The 9170-nt window shown below is 41.1% G+C and overlaps 1 pseudogene; it reads right to left on the reverse strand.

The window, feature by feature from the left end:
• Positions 1–6615: 6615 nt before the first annotated feature.
• Positions 6616–6715, reverse strand: LOC139022275 (U6 spliceosomal RNA; annotated as a pseudogene).
• Between the last annotated feature and the right edge of the window lie 2455 nt (positions 6716–9170).

Raw genomic sequence — 9170 nt, forward strand, 5'->3', positions numbered from 1 at the left:
CAGAGGCGACATGCAAACTCATTTTTTTGGTTGATTTTTCTTTGTTAAATGGCATTTAAATATATAAAATAAATATCAAAAATATAAGTCTTTGTTTTACTATGGTTGCAAATATCAAAAAAAATTTCTATATGTGACACGGCACCAGAGTTAAGTTAGGGTTTTTCAAAATGCTGACACACTGAGCTCAAAAGATTCGCCATCACTGGTCTAGGGTCTATTAAAATTTTCCAGTTAACCCCTAAAGGAACACTGTACACATTAAACTTTGACCAAGGAGAGTGTCAGTGGGTAGGCAGAATCACCATAGCTCAGTGAAGGCTCTTAATTAAAATCACAGTATCTGTCACACAGCAATAACAATAGCTAACATGTATTGCATCTTCACTGTGCTTTGCACTATTGTGAATACTTAATCACATTTAAGCATAGGGACCCAACAGTAGATGGTATTACTATCATCACAGTTAGTGGAAGAAAACTGAGGTACAGAATCATTAAGGTAACTTTCCTAAGATCACTCAGCTTGTAGGTGACAGGTCTGAGCATGAAGCTGAGTCATTCTGGTTCCAGAATCTGGACTCTTAATTGTTAATACTTTTTTTTTTTAAAGGTATTTTATTGATTTCAGAGAGGAAGATAGAGGAGAGAAAGAGAGGAACATAATGATGAGAATGACTGACTGCCTCCTGCACGCCGTATATTGGGGTTTGAGCCCACAGCCCAGGCTAGTGCCCTGACCAGGCATCAAACTGTGACCTCCTGATTCATAGGTTGATGCTCAACCATTGAGCCATGCCAGTCTGGCACTGTTACACTCTTGAAACCAGGGAGAGAGAGAAATTTTAGGCTGATTCACAAACCCTCTCTTTCCCATCTGAGAGAAGGAAATGATGAAGTGAGAAAGCTACTTGAAGTGCCCAACTACAGTATAGATTCGGTCCAAATGTAATGTATCTTATTGAGGCCAGGTGCTCTACTAGGTAGAGATAAAGAATAAGATGCCCTAACCGGTTTGGCTCAGTGGATAGAGCGTCGCCTGTGGACTGAAGGGTCCCAGGTTCGATTCCGGTCAAGGGCATGTACCTTGGTTGTGGGCATATCCCCAGTGGGGAGTGTGCAGGAGGCAGCTGATGGATGTAACTCTCTATCCCCCTCCCTTCTTCTCTGTAAAAAATCAATAAAATATTTTTAAAAAAAGAATAAGATAACCCAGGTGGGATGCAGGCAAGTTCAGTCACTACCTCATCTAGTTAATTTTTCTTTTTCTTTTTTTTAATACTTTTTATTAATCTCAAAGAGGAAAGGAGAGAGAGGGATGGATAGAAACATCAGTGATGAGAGAGAATCATCTATTGCTGCCTCCTACACGCCCCCTACTGGGGATTGAGCCTGCAACCCTGGCATGTGCCCTGACCGGGAATCAAACCATGACCTCCTGGTTCATAGGTTGACGCTCAACCACTGAGCCGTGACAGCCAGCTAGTTAATTTTTCTTGATCAATATACAAAAATGTACCTTTGAAGCAGCACCAATGCTTACTCAAGAAGTAAGTCATCAACTGGTTTGCAATTCTTTCAGGGACTTTACAATTCTTTCAAACAGCACTTTGTGTTAAATAGTGAAAGAGGGGTTATGGCTTGATGGTAACTTGTTGGATTGGTTTCTTTGTGTAGCAAAAGACTACAGGTGGAGATGGGGTAGTATTGAGTATCTGCTCGCTCTTTGACCACTTCTTTGGCAGAACAAGCCTGCAACAAGTCCTGACTTGGATGATAGTGAGCTAAGGGGCTAGCTAGCTCTCTCCATTGTGAATTGTCAGCTTTAGCCTAGTCATAAGTTTTTCCTCCCAAAAGTATGTAGACCCCTTCACTTACTGGGGTCTCAGAAAAGTCAGAAAATCATTTGGATTAAGATGTGCTGTAATATCCTATCTAATAAAGCGGGAAGATGTTAATTGACCCTCATGCTGTTGCAAAGATGGCGGCGCCCACAGCCACAAGATGGCTGGCAGGGGAGGGCAATTGTGGGCAATCAGGCCACCAGGGGAGGGCAGTTAGGGGCGACCAGGCCAGCAAGGTAGGGCATTTGGGGGCGACCGGGCCAGCAGGGGAGCGGTTAGGTGTCAATTGGACTGGCAGGGGAGTGGTTAGGGGGTGATCAGGCTGGCAGGCAGGCGAGCAGTTGGGAGCCAACAGTCCGGGATTGTGAGAGGGATGTCCAACTGCTGGTTTAGGCCTGATCCCAGATTAGAGAGGGTACAGGCTGGGCCGAGGGACATCCCTTCCCCCCAGTGCACGAATTTTGTGCACCGGGCCTCTAGTGTCAATTATAAAACTGGAAGGAAAAAAAGGATGTGTTGGGTGAAATGCAGCTTGCAGCTTCTCTGTGCCACTCTTTTTTGTTTTGTTTTGTTTTGTTTAAATGTTTTTATTGATTTAAGAAAGGAAGGGAGATGAGAGAGATAGGAACGTCAATGATGAGAGAGAGAATCGTTGATTGGCTGCCTCCCGCATGCCCCCTACTGGAGATTAAGCCCAAAATCCAGGCATGTGCCCTTGACCAGAATCGAACCTGGGACCCTTCACTCCACTGGCCCATGCTCTATCCACTGAGCCAAACCAGCTAGGGCTGTTCCTCTTTGTTTTAGTAACTTCCATTAAAAAGTTATTGAATATTTGCTTGGCCAGTGTGGTTGAGTATGGACCCCTGAACCAAGAGGTCACAGTTCAATTCCAGGTCAGGGCACATGTCCGGGTTGTGGGCTTGATCCCCAGTAGGGGGTGTGCAGGAGGCAGCTGATCAATTATTTTCTCTCACCATTGATGTTTCTATCTCCCTTCTTCTCTCTAAAATCAATAAAAATATATTTTTAAAAGTTCTGGAATATTAGAACATACAGAAAGTTACAGATATTGTACAAATGTAAGAGATATTGACTTTGATTTTTTTTAGAGACAAAGGGAGGGAGAGAGAACCTTGATGTGAGAGAGAAACATTGATTGGCTGTCTCTCATATGTGCCTGACCAGGGATGGAACCCACACTCCTACTGGGGATGGAGCCGGTAACCTGAGCATGTGCCCTGACCAGGAATCAAACCATGAATTCCTGGTTCATAGGTCGACACTCAACCTCTGAGCCACACAGGCTGCGCTCTCTTTTCATTTTGTTAGTAATTTCTTTTGCAATGCAGAAGCTTTTTAGTTTGCTGTGGTCCCATTTGTTTATTTTTCCTTTGTTTCCCTTGCTCTAGGAAATGTATCAGTGAAAATTCTGCTGCAAGATGTCTGAGATTTTACTGCCTATATATTTTTTCTTGGATTTTATTAAAAAATATATTTTTATTGCTTTCAGAGAGGAAGGGAGAGGGGGGAGAGAGTTAGAAACATCAATGATTGAGAGACAATCATTGATTGGCTGCCTCCTGCATGCTCCACTTTGGGAATCAAGCCCACAACTGGAGCATATGCCCTGATTGGGAATCAAACCATGACCTGGTTTATAGGTTGATGCTCAGCCACTGAACTATGCCGGCCTGACTTCTAGGATTTTTTTATGGTTTCACAACTTACTTCTAAAGTCTTTTATACATTTTGAGTTTACTATTGTGTATGGTGTAAGTTGATGGCCTAGTTCAATTTTCCCAGCAGCATTTATTGAAGAGACTGTCTTTTCTCAATTGTATGCTCTTACCTCCTTTGATAAATATTAATTGACCATATCGGCGTGGGTCAATTTCTGGGGTCTCTGTGCTGTTCCATTGGTCTATATGCCTGTTCTTGTGGCAGTACCAGGCTGTTTAGATTATAATGGCTTTGTAGTATAACTTGATCTCTGGTGTTGTGATCCCTCCAACTTTGTTTTTTGCTTCCATATAAATTGTTGGAGTGTTTGCTTTAGATCTGTGAAATATGCCATTGGTATTTTGTTGTTGTTAATCCTACTTGAGGATATTTTTCCATTGATTTTTAGAGAGAGTGGAAGGGAGGGGAGAGAGAGAGAGAGAGAGAGAGAGAGAGAGAGAGAGAGAGAAACATCAATGTGAGAGAGATATTTCGATTGGTTGCCTCCCACACGAGCCCTGACCAGGGGTGAGGATCGAGCCTGCAACTGAGGTACGTGCCCTTGACTGGAATTGAATCCAGGACTCTTCAGTCCACAGCCCGATGCTCTATCCACTGAGCCAAACCAGCCAGGGCACCGTTGGTATTTAAATAGGGATTTCATTGAATCTATAGATTGCTATGGGTAGTAAATTATGTTAATTTTAATGATGTTAATGAAGTTAATTTTTCCAACTTATCAACATGGTATATGCTTCCACTTGTCTGTACAATGGAACCTTGGTTCTTGAACTTAATTCATTCCAGAAGGCTGTTTGAGAAGCAATTTGTTTGAAAACCGAATCATTTTTCCCCATTAAAAATAATGAAAATTGAATTAATTCACTAACCTTTCTTATATAAATTACATGTCTAATGTACTATAAACAAACACTTCCTTTCTTAAATTTATCAAACCACCCCCTACTAGCCTTACATGAATCACTTTCAGCACTCATTCCAGGGGTGTAGCATCTTGGCTTTTTCACATGTCACTGCCTCTGAAATGCTGTCACTGGCTGCTTTACATTTATCTAAATCAACAAGTTTTTCTACCTCTTCAGTTGCCTGTGATCATAGTTTTGTGAGCACTTTAATGCAACATAAATATCCTCTTTATGTCTTAAAATTGTGCCAATCAGCCTGGCTGGTTTGGCTCAATGGTAGAGCATCGACCTATGAACTAGGAGGTCACGGTTCCATTCCCAGTCAGGGCACATGCCCGGGTTGTGGGCTGGATCCCCAGTAGGGGGCGTGCAGGAGGCAGCTGATCATTGATTCTCTCTCATCATTGGTGTTTCTGTCTCTCTCTCCCTTTCCGTTCCTCTCTGAAATCAATAAAAAGTATTTTTAAAAATGCATTAAACTGGCCAGTGTTTGGCTCAGACAGAAACATTAATGGAGCAACACTGGCCAGGGCCTCACTTTTTATTTTAATTGTGGTAAAATATACAACATAAAATTTACCATCTTTTAGGCTATTTTTTAAAAAAATAGATTTTTAGAGATAAAGGAAGGGAGATGAAACATCAATCAGCTGCCTCCTGCATGTCTTTTACTGGGGATTGAGTCCGCTGTCTGGGCACATGCCCTGACCAGAAATCGAACTAGCAACCTTTTGGTGCACAGGAGGACGCTCAACCAACTGAGCTACACTGGCCAGGGCTTTATCACATTTTGTTTATCCATTCATTTGTCAGTGAACACTTGGGTTGCTTCCACTTTTTGACTATCTCTCTATATAAAAGCCTAAGTGACCAAACGACTGAACAACCAGTCGACTGGTCGCTATGACACGCACTGACCACCAAGGGAGGATGCTCAATGCAGGAGCTGCCCCCTGGTGGTCAGTGCGCTCCCACAGCAGGAGCACCGCTCAGGTGACCAAGGGGCGCCAGAGGCCTGGCTCATGGCTGGCCAGCACAGCTGCAGCAGCCCGAGCCTCTCCTGCTTCCGTGGCAGCACTACCCAGCAGCAGTGGTGGCAGGCGCAGCTGGGCTGGATTGAGTGGGAATGGCACAGCACCAGGCCCGTGCTCGAACTCCTCCCTGGCCGTCTGCTGCTGTGCACACTACTACATCCCTAGGGGATGTTGGACTGCTGGGGATCAGGCCAAAACCAGCAGTCAGACATCCCCAGAGGGGTCCCAGATTGCAAGAGGGCGCAGGCCAGGCTGAGGGACCCCACCGGTGCATAAATCCGTGCACTGGGCCTCTAATTGTAAATAATGTTGCTATGAAGGTGTACAAATATCACTTTGAGACCTTGCATTCAATTCTTTTCAGTGTATACCCAGAAATGGAATTGCTGGATCATAGGTAATTCTTTTTAATTTTTTTTAGGAATAGCTGTACTGTTTTCCATAGCAGCTGCACTATTTTACATTCCTATCAGCAACACACATAAGTTCTAATTTCTCTACATTCTTGCCTTAATTTAAATTTTAAAACTGATATTCAATTCAGTTATTGGAAAACTTTTAAGTACTAGTATGTTTGGAACATACTTAAGTATGTGGATATGTGAATCTGTTTTTCAATTGTAAATGTTATGAAATCTAAATCTACATTAAGTATTCCCAATAAAAATTTAGCATCTGTATTGATATGCACTGTGGGTAGAAAATACACACCAGGCCTAAAAGATTTATTATAGGGTAAAAAAAAGCTCATTGATAATTTTATGTATTGATTACATATAAAATGATACTTTGGATATGTTGACTCAAATACAAGTATTACAATTAATGTTACCTGTTTGTTTGTTTGTTTTTTTTTTCAATGTGGCTACTATTATCCATAGACTAAAGTCCATCACAAAGGACAGGGACAACTGCCTCTTCCCAAGAAGGTAATGTAGAGCATTTGAGCTGTTTTCTGTTTAAAATAGAATGATCTTAAGTGTTTGGAAACAAGTATCAGAGTGCTCTAGCATTTTAAAATACCAATGTATGTGGTGCAAAGCTAAGATGGCTATATCTTTTTTAAAAATATATTTTTATTGATTTTAAAAAAATATGGGACACTTCACAAATTTGCATGTCCTTGTGCAGGGGCCATGTAATCTCTGTATTGTTCCAATTTTAGTATATGTGCTGCCAAAGCGAGCACTTATTGATTTTTTAGAAAGGGGGGTAGAGGGAGAGGGAGAGAGAGAGAGAGAGAGAGAAACATTGATTAGTTGCCTCCCATACACACCCTGACCATAAAGGGCAAAACTATGGAGATAGTAAAAAGCAGTGATTGCCAGGGGTGGTGGTGGAGGGAGGGATAAATAGAGCACAAAAGATGTTTAGGATAGTGAAGGATTCTGCATGATACAATAATGATGGATATATGTCAATATACATTTGTCTAAACTCACAGAATGTACAACCTCAAGAATGACCCCTAATGTAAACTCTGGACTTTGGATGATTATGATGTGTCAATGCAGGCTCATCAATTGTAACTAATGTACCACTTTGGTGGGGGATATAGATGATGGGGAAGATTATACATGTGTGGAGACAGGGTGGGTGACTGTGGGGAATTTTTATACAGTACCTTCCTCTCAATGTTGCTATGAACCTAAAACTGCTCTTAAAGAAAGGAAAGCCCTTTTAAAAAATCCATTTCATGTGTGATGGAAATCAAGAAATAATAATCACATACCTAATATGTATGTGTAAGCTATCCAATGGGCCTGTGAATGAGTTGTGCTATTTAAATTTTTAAAAGGACTGCACAGCTTCTTCTCCATCATCATAGTTAGAAAATAGTCCTTGTTACAGCTCAAATAAATCTTCACATAGATGACTTTTTGCCTCTGAAGTGCATCTACTAAGGAGAGCCTCTTGAAAACAGCCTCTCTTCCCCTACTCTTTTGTGTGTGTGTGTGTTGTGTGTGTGTTAATCCTCACCTGAGATGCTTTTTCCATTGCTTTTCAGAGAGAGTGGAAGGGAGGGGAGGAGGGGGAGATAAAGAGAGGGAGAAACACCCATTGATTTCCTCCCCCACGCCACAACCTGGGTACGTGCTCTTGCCTGGGAATGGAATCCGAGACCCTTTGGTCCACAGGCTGATGCTCTAACCACTGAGAAAAACCGGCTAGGGCCCTACTTTTTTTTTTTTTTTTTTAATGAATAGATGTGTCAGATTTAGCCTTTCTGCTCTGTGGTATTATACATGGAAATACTTACAAATTACACTCAAATAAATTTTGGCAGATTTTTTTTTAACTTAGGAAAAATACCTCGTCCTTCAAAACTAGATATTTTATTTTGATTTTATTTGTAATCAAAATATTTCTCTGGAAGCATTTTCTGTAGCTTTACTTACTCAAACATGTTCCTATGGAAATTTTATGGAACTTTTACCACTGCATGATAAACCTGCACATGGCAAAGGTTTAATATGGAATTAAACTATTCCATTAATTTTTTTCCATCCTCTTCATTTAAAAAAAAATCTTTACTGTTGAGAATATTATAGATGTCCTTCCCCCCCATTCCATTAATTATATTCAGAAGTTAAAACAAATAGAAATGAGTGACCTCTAAAAATTTTTTCATACTTCTAATAGGCAAAATGGAAGCTGCTTGTCTACACACCTGGGAGATATAAATTAAGCTAGAATAAGATTAAGAAAAAAGTGTTTCTACTTTGCTACTTGTTACTTGTTGATATGAAATAAAATACTGGTCTTTTTTTAAAAAAATGCTAAATAAATAAATAAATAAATAAATGTGGCTACTAGCTTCCACTCCCACCACATAATGAAAGCCACTGGATTCCAGAAGACAAACTTCTTCTCTCAGAGTTCTAATTGTTGTACGTCAAATAAAGCCTCTTAATCTTCTCTCCTGCTGTTGATATATATATTTTTAAATATTTTTTATTGATTTCAGAGAAGAAGGAAGAGGGAGAGTTAGAAACATCAATGATAGTACCACTGATCGGCTACCTTGATCAAGCCCACAACCTAGGCCGGGAATTGAACTGTGACCACCTGGTTCATAGGTTGATGCTCAACCACTGAGCCAACGCTGGCCAGGCTCTCTTGCTGTTAATATTTAATCTTTCCTTCCTTTATTATGGAAGAATTCCCTGAATAAAAATTTCTGTCCACGGTTATTGCAAAAAACTGGGCTGTTATATTTAGACTCTTGGTGACTGTCTGGTGTTCAGGTTTCAGTCTCCTATTTTCTAGGTTTTGTTGGTTTATCATATAGCCTGATGCCTTCCATTACAGAGTTGACTAATTCCTGTGCTTGGGGTTAAGGCTGGGGGCCAATGCCACCCCAATGAAAGCTCAGATGTGTTAATGTGTTTGCAGAACTTCCTTCCTTCTCCTTTGATTTGACATTGCTGCCTTGACAACTTCTCCTCCTGTACCTTTGTGGTTCTTACCTGCTTATAGCTTATTTCCACTCTGAAAGCAGTCAGGAACCCTGGAATTACTTTCACTTTTGTGACAACAAAATAGTGGGGCAGGAACTAGAGCAGATGTGGTCACTTTCAGTGACTGATGGCCACATATCCAGAGAGGTTGGAGTGTGTGGGGACCCAGGGAAGATACTGAAA

The sequence above is a fragment of the Myotis yumanensis genome, unplaced genomic scaffold, assembly GCF_028538775.1.
Source record: "Myotis yumanensis isolate MYYU_CA2020_CCGP unplaced genomic scaffold, mMyoYum1.0.hap1 SCAF_13, whole genome shotgun sequence".
Taxonomy (NCBI): domain Eukaryota; kingdom Metazoa; phylum Chordata; class Mammalia; order Chiroptera; family Vespertilionidae; genus Myotis; species Myotis yumanensis.